The sequence below is a fragment of the Prionailurus bengalensis genome, chromosome B3, assembly GCF_016509475.1.
Source record: "Prionailurus bengalensis isolate Pbe53 chromosome B3, Fcat_Pben_1.1_paternal_pri, whole genome shotgun sequence".
Taxonomy (NCBI): domain Eukaryota; kingdom Metazoa; phylum Chordata; class Mammalia; order Carnivora; family Felidae; genus Prionailurus; species Prionailurus bengalensis.
In genome coordinates, this window is record NC_057355.1 from 36,057,266 (window position 1) to 36,071,446 (window position 14,181).

Below are 14,181 nucleotides of genomic sequence, written 5' to 3' on the forward strand. Positions count from 1 at the left end.
CTCATGTGAGCCAAGTCTCAAGTCCACACGGACTCCGGGGCCACGGGATTCGGCGAAGGGAGACTGACTCCCAACTTACGCTGGCTCAGGACCTGCCGTCCCTCGTGATAACGGGCAGCCCAGAAAACCGGCCTGTGGGGCCCGTGGTATTTGGAGTTGAATTTCGTTAATTTCAGCAAGAAAGGGCAAGCCCAGGCCCATCATCGTCGCCATAGTTACTGAACGCGAGCTCCTCCAGCCTGCCAGGCCCTGGACCCATCATCTCCTTTGAGCCACACAGCAAAGTAGGACTTTCTGTCCCATTTGACAAAGGAAGAAACATCTCAGGTCCAGAGGCTGGCCTAAAGCCACACGGATAATGACAAGAAAAGCCTGGATTCAGACACAGGTCTGTTGGACTCTAAAGCCTACGTTCTTCGTCTGGGCTCTGCACGGCAGGCACAGAAACCCCAGGGCTCCTCAGAGCAACTGGCCCATGGGAAGAAAATAACAGGAATGGTTTTTTTGCATATGAAAATCCCATTTAAAAATATCGATACTTGTACATTTTCGTTGTGTACATAACATAGTATGACATTTGAATGTGCCTAATGAATAAACAAATACCTATGCATATATTGGTAACTGGTTTTTGGTTTTTTTTTTTTTCCTTCATAGGCTCCTTCCTGCACTGACCCCTGCCCAGAGGCTCCAAAACCAAACTCCAGGCAGCCCTGCTGGCCCTCTCTCCTCCGGACCCTTTCTGAGACCCTCAGCACCTCAGGACCCTTTCTGAGACCCCCATTCGCATCACAAAGACACCTGCGAGCTTCACTTCTCCAGCCTGCCCAGCCTGCCTAGCAAACAAAGAAACTGATGGATGTGAAATCCAAAGACCACTCCTAAACAGCAGAGTGACCTCCGATCATAAAGATCATAAAAGAGGACCATCCTCCTGGGGGATCGGAAGTCCCCCAGGAGCTGGGTGGTCACGATGGAAAAGTATCTCCTCCATAAAGATGAGTCTCAGAGCCGGGGTGGGGGAGAGGGTGCATTACATAGATGTAGACACACAAGCTGCGGTTTCACGCAGAATCTCGGACCCCCTCCTCACCTCTCTCCAGGGAACAGTTCAGTACAAAGAAGAAAGCCCGCAGTTAGCAGCACCCCTGCCTCAGACAGCCCCAACCTCCCCTTTGAGGGGTCGGTTTGGTTTAAGCACCCAAAGCAGCCCCTGCCACCTACGACCAAGGCCTGGGGGACCCGGCCGGAAGCCTAGATGGTGTAGACAGGTCCTGCCCATCACACCTCCTGAGTGGCTCCGTCTCCCGCCCCCGGCCTCCTCCTCCACCGTGACTGGGCCTCGGCAACTGCCACGCTGGTGATTGAGACGTGACTGGCCTCCGTCTACAGCAAGTCTGCATGACAGTGCTCTGGTCCCCTTGGCAACCACCCACCACCTCCCTAGCTGTGAGGCCAGGAGTCCGTCTCCAGGGCTCCTCCCCAGCTGTGGGCAGACCAGGGGGAAGCCGGCCCCTTCACTGAGTTCCCTGCCTTCCCCCGGGGCAGCTGGAGGCACCAAGGAACCCAGCCTGGCTCCCAGGGTTGACAGTCTGCAGGGCTGGGCACACTTGGCTGCCACCCACGGCCAGTGACACAAGGACCCACAGGTCCCTGTGTGCCCATAGCTGGACGCAGGCCCCCACGCACACAGGGTACAGGAAAGGCAGGCCTCCCCCAGGATGGGAGGGCCAGGTCCTAGGGGGGAGTGGGGGCACCCGGGGAACCCCTTGAGCTGATGAGAATGGCACGTGCTCGGCCTGGTGCCCCCACTCTGTGTCAGAGGGGGTGCTTGACACACAGCTCATCACCGCCCCCACCCCCCGACTTCACACGGTGAGCCTGAGACTCGGGGTTATTACCAGCACCACGTTACAGATGAGAAGCTGAGGCCCCCAGGGAAGAATTGAGCACCCAAGGTCCCTGTGCTCAGAAGCGACAGATGAGCAATTTGAGCCCTGCCGGCCTGCTCCAGGGGGGCCCATGCCCCCTCTGCCTTCTCGGGGTCTTGAATCTTCGCCGACCGTCAACCTGAGCTGAGCCCCAGGGCCGCCGCAGGGTATACACACGAGGACAGAATCTCTGGAGTCAACGGGCTGAGTCGCAGAGACAAGACGGCATCGAGGAATCAATTCTAGAATGACAAACTAAAGGGGTGACTAAGGGAGAAAGGCGCATTGAGCTTGGGAGCCCTGGGTTTGAACCTGAGCCTTCCCAACCTCAGCCTCCTCATCTATAAAACGAGCCCTCTGCAGGGTGGCCCAGAAGGACCCGTGAGCACCTGCACTGTCCCCCGCCATGAGTGGGTGCCTCACGAATGCTTCCTTGCTTCCTTCTTCTCTTTTTTCTGTCCCTTGAAAGCAGTTCATTAAGATCCTGAAGCAGGGAGCACTCCCCGTGGGCTTCCTGGAGTTGCTGACACGTGGAATCCCCCACACCACCCCCCCACCCAGACCTGCGGCATCTGATCTCAGTAGAGATGAAGGTGTAATTATTCACCCAGCACGTCACGGTTCTGGGCCTCGGCTTCCTCATCGGCAGAACTGGGATAATCACAGCCACTTTATAAATAATCGTGCACGTAAAGGCGCCAGCAGAGCCTCCTGGGAGAGAACCGGGAGCCCAGAGACTGGTGTTCCTGGCAGAGCTGTGGCACCACCCGGGGCCGACTTCCTTTCCTCATTCTTCTACCGAATAAGAATGTTGGGGCGCCTGGGTGGCTCAGTCGGCTGAGCGTCCAACTTCGGCTCAGGTCAGGATCTCGCGGTTCGTGGGTTCGAGCCCCGTGTCGGGCTCTGTGCTGACAGCTCAGGGCCTGGAGCCTGCTTCCGATTCTGCGTCTCCTTCTCTCTCTGCCCCTCCCCGACTCGTGCACTGTCTCACTCTGTCTCTCAAAAATAAATAAATGTAAAAAAAAATTTTTTTTTTAAAAAGAATGTTAAGTCACTGGGTGAGTCGCGTAGCCTCTCTGGGGCTCCTGCTTCCTCAGGAGTTAACTGGCCTGGTTGCAGCTCTTCGGGGTTTCCTCTTGACTTTAAAGCTCCCTGAGGCCTCATTACCAGGCGAGGGCCCACGCTGTCCCAACAGCCTCCCCACCCAACGTGCCATCAAAGACCCTGCACCCCTGGGGAATGGCATTCAGGTCCAGGGTGGGAAAGGCGATGCTTCTGGGCCATATCCTGTTTGAGAGAAACAAACAAACAAAGAAGGGACAAAGAGCAAAGAAGAAGAAATTCGCCTTGAAAAAAGATCACAGGACATGAACTCTTCCAGCTGGCTGATGGCTGATGGCAGGGCAGCCCTGTCACCTAGAGAGGGGACGAAGGGCACTTCCTGCCTGGGCGAGGGGCAAGGCCGACCAGGACGTTGGTGGAGACAAGCCCCAGGTAAGGCAGGGCGCTCTGACCACATGCCAGGTCACACACAGGGGAGCAAAAACGTCTACTTATGACCGATGGTTAAGAGCTAGTGGCAGGTGACAAAGCCAGGTGAGGAACCACAAATGGGCCCCGGGCCCCTAGACGTAGAAAGTCTCCCTGCTCTTAGGTTTCCTGCTTCCGGGGTATGTTATTCTCCACGACTTACCCATACCCACACCCTCGCTCAGTTGCGACCGAAATCCCATCCTTCCTAGACGGGGGTCCACAACTCACATTCCTTCAGTGGAACTTTGGGGTGGGGTGGTTTGCCATTGGGGTTTTCCGCTTTGAGTCCCCACTGCTACCCAGAGGGCTCCTCCGAGTAGGGGGCTGGAGAACTGCAGGGGAATTTCCCTAGTCTCTAGAATGGAGCTCTGCCACCGGCCCCATTTCACAGATGTGGTCGGGGAAGGGGGTCAAGGGCGCCCCTCTTGAGACCAAGCCTTTGTGCCTTCCAGGCCTGAGAGGGCCCAGTGTGGGTGCACGGACTCCAAGCACCTGCTGGGGCACCTGCTGTGCACGCAGCACCGTGGCGGACTATGGGGGGGTCAGGCCTGATCTGGGGGTAGGGGGCGCAAACACACACTGAGCTGACTCACAGCGGGCTGCTGCAGGGGACTGGGGAGGGTGTGAGACAGAAGCCCAGGCTCCCTTAAAAAAAAAAAAAAAAAAGAGCGAGCCTTAGAGGGTCATCCCTCACACGGCAGCCCAAGGGCATTGACAGGAGTGGCGGTGAGCATCCTGGTGCTAAGGCCCAGAGAGGTGCCCCACCTTGCCCAAAGTCACACAGCAAGACGGGGCAGCCCCTGGCAGGGAGCCCAGGTCCCCACAGTCATCTCAGACCTCACGGACTCTTCCAAGTGGGTGGCCCCCTCCTGGTTCCACTCCCAGACTGGATGTCCAGTCCTGGTGTTCCTGCAGCTTGGAGCCAGTGCCTGGGAAGGGGAGGGTGGGGGACGGAGGGGGATTGGTGCAGAGGAGAACACAGAAAGTGCCAGCTGATTCATATTTCTAAATGTCATGTTATTCTAGGAGCGTTCTCACTTTGCCACCACCTTCATCCACCCCCCGCTTGCCATCTTGAAGAAGGGCTGTAGAGTGGCCAGGGGAGGCGGGGGTGCTGTGAGACCGTGCCCCCTGGGTGAGCGGAGGGGAGGGCGCTGCACAGGGAGCTCGGGTTCAAGACCAGGCCCTGGAATCGGCAGCTGTGGGACAGTCAGCCTGTCCCACTTCCTTTGTATACCTTCTTTATGCAAAACGTGGAGGGGCTGGGCTGCCCCAGACCCAGACCGGCTACATATCGGATTTGCCTCAAAACAAAACAAAACAAAACAAAACAGATTCTTGGGCCGCACCCCTAGAGATTCCAATTCAGTAAGTCAGAGGTAAGTCCATAATCCCTATTCCCTAACCCCTGGCCAACCGGGTGGTTCGGGCACAACGAGTCCACAGAGGGGTGCTTAGAAAGCTCCCAGCGACATGCTTCCGTCAGACATCATTTTCTTCAGTACTTCTTTACCTCCTCCCGAAGGCCCTCCCAGATTTACCCGCCCCATCTGCCACCTCCAGTGCTCATCACTCTTGGCCCTGCCTCCTCGCCCACGCTCATCTACCGCTCGCAAAAGGCATTTAGTCATTTGTGCATGTGTGTGCGTGTGTGTGTGCGTGTGTGTGTCCTCTGTGAATTCAGCGAGGTGAACCTCCCATGCGGCGTAGAGGAAGGTGCTCGGCACTGGAGCCAGTTCGAAGCTGCGCTCGGCTGCCCGAGGTTGGGTTGGGTGACCCGGGGGAAGCACCTCAACCTCTCCAAGCCTCCAGCTCCACATCTCTTAGATGAGCCTAAACAGATGTGACCTCGGGGGGCCGCCATGGGCCCCCCTGAGCTGAAGCGTGCAAGCCCTTAGCACAGGGCTTGGTGGGAGGGGGCAGTCAGAGGCCCCTGAAGGGCCCCAGAGGGCCCCTGACTTGATGGGTTGCCATATGGGAGATTTGGACACCTGCCACCCAGCGTGTGCCTGTAGACAGAGGACTCAGGCAAGCGTGGGTCCTCCGCAAAGAACAGGTGAGGTTCAGAGTCCTCAAAGAACCTTTCAAATGACCCTCGGAGCTGTCCTGCAGAAGACAGAATTCCCCGCAAACAGTTCAATAGAAGAGACAGGAGCGGCGGGGCTGCTGACAGAGGCGGCCAGGGTTAAGGGGATCGGAAAGGGTCATGAGCGTCTGTGATAGCAGGCGGTGCTCGTGCCCCAGACCTAAAGAGGCTGGGGCAGACGGCATTGCCAGAACCCAGAGGGAAAGTTGGAGATGTGGAAGAGGGGCCACCCCGCTAGAGCATAGTCACAGAGGGAGGTGGTCATTCCCGGAGCCACAGCATCACAGCAGAGAGAAGCAAATGACATAGAGATCAATCTTTCTCCTCCCACTTTCCCTTCTCATTCTGGTGCCTTCCATTGCCAAGCCAGAGGCACAGGCAGCCCCTAGAGGTCCCCCTCCTGGGGCTCAGAGAAGGGCAGAGAGAGTTTTGCAGGTTACACGGGGGGGCAGGGGGAGACAACTCGGGCAGCCCGGTGATCTCCCAGCTCCTCCACACCCCCACCCACCCTCTCCACTCTGCAGGGTCCGGGGGGACGTGGCTGACACAGCCATCCAAAGACGGGGCTTCAGCCCCTTCTCTGCCACCAACACACAGGAGGATGTGTTGGTCCCCATGCCAGGCCCCGGCCTCCTCATCTGTAACCCAGAGGGGCTAAACGAGCCATCCCCTTCCAGTCCTGACCTGACGTTTTCCTCCCCTGCCCTTTTCTAGAATACAGGCCCGCTCGACAGGAAAACGGGCTTGGAGAAGCAGGGAGCTTAGCAAATGGAAAATTAATTCTGGGCGGTAAAGAGCAGAGGCTGTTGTTTGTGATGTATAACTTACTCTTTGTGTCAAACTGTGTACTGTGAATATCAGTGGGATGGCAAGAAAACCGAGATCTATTGCTTGGAGTTGAATCTGTTGGAGCGGGGAGAGGGAGGGGGAGGAAGACTACAACTTTAATCACAGGCCCAACTCGAGATGTCAAGCTGCTCTCGGGTGTGTTAGTAAAATGATGTTGTATTATAGGCTTCCCAGACAGCGCCCCACACTGCAGCTTTATCTGCCCAGCCGTAAATTAGCACACCTACTTTACGCTCTTCAGGTAAAACCAGTAATTTAGCTGAAACACACACACGCACGCACAGGGGGGCGGGCGGGAGAGGGGGGAGCCGGGGGGAGGGGGGCTGCTCCCCTTGAAAGGGAAGAGCTACAAATGCGCAAACCGGGACGAAACTGACGCCTCGGCTGCGCCTCCTGTCATTAGCGTGTGGGCTCCTGGTGCAAACCCCGGAGCCAGCCCACCTTCCCTTCTACCTGCCTCGGTGCCTCCCCCCCCCCCCACCACCCCTTTTCGCCATGAACCGTAAATTACATGCTGACACCTTTAATTTGTGCAAAGTATGCCTGGCTGCGCCTGGCATCAGCAGCCGGCTGCTATAATAAGGTCAATCTATATTCATTGTCGCAGAACTTGATGTGCCAGATAACACAGGGAGGCAGCGCTGTGGTGGCTTCTCTGGGCTGGGGGGTGGGGCGGGGGTGCCCGCTGCTGCTCAGCGCCGCCTGGCACCAGTTGGTTCATCACTTATGCATGGCATGAGCGATGTTATGATTTAGCTAATCACCATCAGTTATTCATCCTACGGCTGCCTGGAGACGGCCGCTGTGCGCGCCTGCCCGCCTGCACCAGGGAGGGAGGCCCCCACCCACGAACAGCACGGAGAGGCCACACGGTGGGTCTCACTGTCCTTTCTGGGTAGTGGTCCTCGGCAGTCGATGCTTCCAGATCATAGATCCCCTCGCCTCGCGGAGGAGAAGCTTATGGGGGGGGGGGGGAGGTGCTCCGCGGACAGGGGCACGAACGTAGAATGTCTCTGTGTCCTGGGGCCCAGCCAGAGAGGGGGGGTCACACAGCATGAGCCCAGGCACTGAAGTCACAGAGTTCTGGGTTTGAATCTCCCAGCGCTGCCTCTTGCAAGCTGTGAGAGCTTCGCCAAGTCACGTGACCTCTCTCTGGGCCAGATGGAGAGGCAACTCCAATCCCGGCAGGGAGAGTATAATATGGATATGGTTCCTGGTGTGTCCACACATAGCAGGCGCTCGGCCAACGACAGCTCCCATTATCAGAGCCCTAGTGGGTCTGTCACATGTGTCGTTGGATGTATGTGCACTTTCAAGTGGGGAATCCAGACCCAAAAGTTTCCTAAAGGACAGGGCTGGCACCAATGGGTAAGCCCATTTGGAGACAGACCCCACTTGCATGGGGTTGGGTTGTGACACCTCCCAGATCCTGAAATGTGGAAGCTGAAGAAGATTCGATCCACGGCTGGGGAGGGTCATGGGGGCAGGAGTGGAGCAACACAGGCTGGAGGCAACAAATGAAGCATAAGCAGTCCCAGAAAATAGAGGTGATGGGACATGAGATGGGCCACCCGGACCCCGCCTACTAGCAATGGGGAACGGAAGGCAGAATGGAACCTGATAGGTCCAAGGGGGTCCAGGCAGTGAGCTGGGGTCCCAGTTGGCCTTGTGCTTTCATAGCTCTGCCCGCTGCCTCTGAGGACAAATGACCGTCGGTCTCCCAGGGGCTGCCTGTGGGATGACGGGGATCCTCTCCCCTCTGTGTGGTGCTTAGTTAGGGGTGCACAACATGAGCTCCCCGCATGGCTGTGAGCAGTGGGAGGCACAAGATTGAATTCAAAGGCCTCTGGCTGATCCCAGCTTCCTTATTTGCACAACGGAGCCAATAGCCTCTGCCCCTCAGGGCGGACGAGGAGATTAAGTGAGCCCAAGTGTGCACCTGCGAGGGCCAGATGAGGACCCTTTTCCCTCCGATCAACAAGCGGAGGGTCTAAAGAGGGGATCACATAAGTCCAGTGACCCCCAAGCCGCAGGATGAACGGTCTGTGATCTGGAATCATGCCATCTCACCCTACAGCCACATCTTTGTCCTTGCTGTTTCCTCCCCCCAAGAAGGCCCTTCCTTCTCACACTGGCAGGGCCAGCCCGTCCTCCCAGGTCCTAGTCACATCCTGCTTCCTCCAAAAAGCCCTTTGTCCCTCCTGAGCGTCAGGAATGGCTGCCCCTGCCCGCAGCCCCACCCTTCCTGACGGCAGGTCCCTTGGTGATCCGGCCCCAGATAAGAAAGATGTCGTGGGGAGGTGAGCTATTACGTACGGGCTAAGCAGCCTCTGTGGGTCTCCACTGCTCATCTGCAAAATGGACAGGCAAAGGTGGCTTCGGGTGCCCTTGGTGTCCCCAGGCACCACAGGGCTAGGACCAGGGGGCAGTGGGCATCTCCCTGGAAACCAGCTCCCCTGGGTTGAATTCCGCCCCCTCTTGATAGGATGAGGAAAAAAATGCAAGATTCTCTCCCACGTAGGCTGGGGCACTGAGGTCCCTTCCCGGGGCCAAGAGGAATCACCTGCTGCTGGGCCCACGCCCCCCCCCCCATCTCTGGCCGGTGCCCTCTACTCCCGCCGCAGGCCAGCACCGGGCCGCACCTCCACCCCTCTCCCCGCACCTCACTATTACCCACGCACCTGTGCCGCGAGCGCCTGCCAAGACGGGGCGCTGCCAATGTTCAATCGCCCTCGAAATGCGTCGCATCTCTTACCAGGAAAACTTGGACAGAGCGGAGGGCGGGGCCTGCCCGGGGAAGCAGGGCCATCAGCCTCCCACCGCCACCTGGTGGGTTCGCCTGGCTGGATGCTCCCCCCCCCCCCACCCGCCCCCCGCCAGACCCGAGGGCCACCGGACCAGGCCTGGGGCTGGACCCACACCCCCATCCCAAAGCATCCTTATCGTCCACTAGCAAGCGACTGTGACGCCGCTTTGCTGCTGAGGAACCAGAAGCAAGAGAGGCGTGGGGCTGGTGTATCCTTCACATAGCGGGCTCTAAGCATCACATAGAAACAGGGGTTTCCAGCCCCCCTCCCTTAGCGCCAGGGAGGCGGGGCCTGTCATCGCGGACACCCCGTTTCCTCGACGTCTCTTCTGAACGTCTTGCCCTGACAGATACCTGGTTGTCCCCACACACACCCCTGCCCCGGCGCCTCCCCAGGGGAGACTGTTTTCTCTTCCGTGTCCCACACCGCCTGGGGCCCGCCTGGGGCCACACCGCCTGGGGCCCGGAGGTGAGGTGGGCGTCCTCTTATCCGCCCTCTCCCTCCAAAAGCCCCAGCTCCTCTGAATCCTATGCCAAGTGACTTTACCTGTCACCACCATCCTGGCGGCAGGGCCATCCGCTGCCCCCTGGGTCTCTCCCCTCATTCACTGCAGGCTTACCCGCCACCCTGGCCCGCTGGCTTCCTCTCCAGCCCCACTGGGCGACCTCACGTCCACTTGGAGGATCCGTCCAACACTGAGGCCTCTCTGTTCCTCCACCTGGCCGGCTCCAACCATCTGACCCACCCCACGGCCATGGGCATCACACCCTGACCTTACCATCTACACAATCTCCGCCTCAAGCACCCCACCTGGTCACCACCTGCCACTGGCTAACCTTCCAGATCCCACTCCCCCCAGCCTCACGGGGCCCCCAGGCCACCAACCACCGCCGTCCCAGGACCAATGCCCATCTGCTGCCCTCATGTCCACCCTTCACAAATCCTTCTCCTCTCTTCCTTCTTTACACTTCGAAGCCATGCCCAGCCTCAGCTCCGTCCATCCATGCACCTGCATGATGCCTGTGCCCACGCCGAACACGGCCGGAGAGAAAGCAAACGGCCTTTCCTCATGGCCTCAAGTCTCAGTCACTAACCGTGGCACAACCACCTTGGCAAGTACGACCCCGTTCTCCCAAACAAATGTCTTATCCTTTCTCCTCTCCACGTGCCCCTCGCCGCTCCCACCCTCGGTGGCCTCAGGCTTTGCTCTGAAGATAGCAGCAGTCAGAGAGAACGCCCTCGTCGTCCCATCGGGAAACTGACACCGGCTCTCTCCTTCCACCCTCCCGATGAGCGGACGAAGGCCACTGCTCTGCCCAAGGCCACCTGTTCCACCTGGGGCCAGGATCCCACCTCCCTCGCCTGCTCCAAGACCTGGGTGTCCCCTCTTTCCGCACCCCATCTTGTCCCTGTCCACCGGGTCACCCCCAGCAGGATGCGCATGCCCTAGAATCTCCTATAATGAACACCAAGCTCCATTCACCGCCACGCCTCTCCCCGGCTTCCATTCTGGTTTTCCCGCTCCCCTTCACTGCAGAACGTGCTAAAGAATGGTCTGCGGCTCCTGCCTCCTTTTCTCACTGGGCATTCGGGGCCCACAGCTAGACCCCCGCCTGCGTGCCCCCCGGCTGGGAAGGCATGGGCAGTGGAATGTGGCTAGCGGCCTAGAGCAGGAGGAAGGACAGCTCAGGGGGCACAGAAAAGACCCTAACTGCGATGGGCCTCGGGCTCAATCAAAGTTGGCCATTTCCTGGAGCAGTCTTCAGATTTGTGTCTTGGAAAGGATGTTCTGGTGGCACTGGGTGGGGTGGGCTGGAGGCCCAGAGAGGAGACCAGTTAGGAGGTCACGGGAGGGTCCGGGTGAGAAATCAGGAAGGCCTGAGTTAGCCAGACTGGGGAGACAGAGGAGGAGTGGAGAATCATTGTCAGGGCTAAGAGGCTAAGCATGTCCAAGGTCAGGTACAGATTTCCCTCGGTCTGGAATGCTCCCCAATACCCACTACGTGCTCCTTATCACTGGTGCTTTCCCATCACGAAACTGACTGCACCGGGTGACCCTGGACTGGTGACCATCTCTCTCCTCCACCGTCTGGGGGCACCTTACCCTCAGCCCCGCCATCACCTGGGCCTCACTGCCAGCATGAGGTAGGTGCTCAGTGCACGTTCAAGGAAAGGGTGGACCACACAGAGGTGAGGCCAGCTAGAGGGGAGCAAAGGGCCAGACTGTGGAGGTTTAGGTGCCAAGCTCAGACCTTACGCCCTCGGTACCAGGGAGACCCCGGAGGGTTCTGGGTACAGAAGTGGCACAGCCAGCTGTGTGTGTGAGATAAGCCCATCTGGCAGCTGTGGGAGATGAATCTGAATAGGGCGAGACTAGAGGAGAGGACCTGCCCCGGGCCAGCTCTGATACTCCAGGCAAGAGGGGTGAGGCCTGATCTTGGAAAGAAGAGAGAAGAAAGGTCAGCCTTAGAAATACCAAGGAGGGAAGAGTGGCGAGGCAGGTGGATAAGGTGGAACAGCTAAGTGGTGGCTTAGGTAGCTGGGTAGATGGGGCCGTGGGTGGGGTGGGCTGTAATGAACTCCACATTGGACGTGTTGAGTTTAAGGTCACTGTGGAGCATTCTGGGGAGAAATGCACTAGATGGGTAGCTGGATACTCAAGTGTGATGCTCAGGATGGGGCCCGGGACTAGAGATAGAAATTGGGGAACCATCTGCCAGGAGAGGCAGTGACCACAATGGCGTGAAGGTCGGGGAGTCACCTGGAAAGGTCACGTTGAGGGAAAAGAACAGTGGCTCCAGGACAGAGCCATGGAGACTGCCGACCTTTGAAGGTCAGCAGAGCAAAAGGACCTACAAAGAGACAGATGAGGAATGGAATCAGGGAAAACCAGGAGAGACTGGTATCCCAGACACCAAGGAAGAAGGTTCAGGAAGGACTGGGGGTCATGAGGTCAGTAGCAGCAACAAGTCTGGCCTTCATGGGTTTGGCTGTCTGGGGGTGGGGGTGGGGGCCTGGTGACCTTTGCCCAAAGAATTCCCATCGAATTGGGGACATGGAGGGAGTCACAATGCTCTGGCCTGAGGAATATGGAGTCCGCTCAGTTCGTTAGTTACGTGTTTTGTAATCATTGTTACACCTCCTTCTTTTTTTTTTTTTTTTTTTATTTTTAAATTTTTTTTTTCAACGTTTATTTATTTTTGGGACAGAGAGAGACAAAGCATGAACGGGGGAAGGGCAGAGAGAGAGGGAGACACAGAATCAGAAACAGGCTCCAGGCTCTGAGCCATCAGCCCAGAGCCCGATGCGGGGCTCGAACTCACAGACTGCAAGATCGTGACCTGGCTGAAGTCGGACGCTTAACCGACTGCGCCACCCAGGCGCCCCTACACCTCCTTCTTCCAGAAAGGAGAAACTTCTCAACTATAAAGTACAATGAACACAATAAATCAAAAGATACAGCGTAGGGGCGCCTGGGTGGCGCAGTCGGTTAAGCGTCCGACTTCAGCCAGGTCACGATCTCGAAGTCCGTGAGTTTGAGCCCCGCGTCAGGCTCTGGGCTGATGGATCAGAGCCTGGAGCCTGTTTCCGATTCTGTGTCTCCCTCTCTCTCTGCCCCTCCCCCGTTCATGCTCTGTCTCTCTCTGTCCCAAAAATAAATAAACGTTGAAAAAAAAAAAAAGATGCAGCGTAAAGGACCTAGAACTGGGGCAGATGTCCTGTGCTGGTCAAAACAAGTTAGGTATACTTGCCTCTCGTATAGCCAGCAAGCTGTTAAAATAGGAAACTAAAATTCCTGTGCGGATACATACACAAAAGAATCGAAAGCTGGTTGGGGCGCCTGGGGGGCTCAGTCGGCTAAGCGTCCGACTCCGGCTCAGGTCATGATCGCACAGTGCATGGGTTCGAGCCCCGCGTCAGGCTCCATGCTGACAGCTCGGAGGCCGGAGCCTGCTCCGGATTCTGTGCCTCCCTCTCCCTCTGCTCCTCCCCTGCGCGCACTCTCTCTCAAAAATAAATAAACATAAAAAAACTAAAAAGAAAAACAATAATTGAAAGCTGGGACTTGAATAGATATCTGTACATCCAAGTCCATACAGCGAACACAACGGCCCCCGAAAAACGGAAACAACACAAGCGGCCGCCAACAGATGAAGGGAGAAACGACATGCGGTACGCACCTCCAGTGGAATTTTATCCAGCCCTTAAAAGGAAGGCTATTCTGACACGTGCTGCAACGCAGAAGAATCTGGAAGGCATCAGGCTAAGTGAAACAAAGTCAGTCTCAAGAGAGCAAATGGTATCTGATTCCACTCACACGAGGTACCACGACTAGTCAAATTCATAGAGAGAGAAAGTAGGGTGGCCGGAGCCAGGGGTGGGGGGAGCGGGGAGCTGGTGTTTAATGGCGACAGAGTTTCGGCTGGGGAAGATGAAAAGAGTTCTAGAGACGGACGGTTGCACACAATGAGTGTACCGAACTCCGCCACTAAACGCCACGCTTAAAAATGGTTAAAATGGGGGCGCCTGGGTGGCTCAGTCGGTTAAGCGGCCGACTTCGGATCAGGTCATGATCTCACGGTCCGTGAGTTCGAGCCCCGCGTCGGGCTCTGTGCTGACAGCTCAGAGCCTGGAGCCTGTTTCAGATTCTGTGTCTCCCTGTCTCTGACCCTCCCCCCATTCATGCTCTGTCTCTCTGTCTCAAAAATAAATAAAAGTTAAAAAAAATGGTTAAAATGGCAAGTTTTATGTTGTGTATATTTTACCACAATAAAAAAAAAAACGCACAAGGAGGAGAAAAACATATATGACAGTGTGGGCTCATAAAATGACTAGGAGTGAGCATTTCATTATGTTCTGAGCTTCCTGGTAACCAAGGCATAAAGGGAAACTTTTGAGTCTTGATGTTTAGTCCACGGAAAAAATGACTACCACAAGAGATTTCAAGTCCGCCCGCCCCCATCCCTGGCCAGGA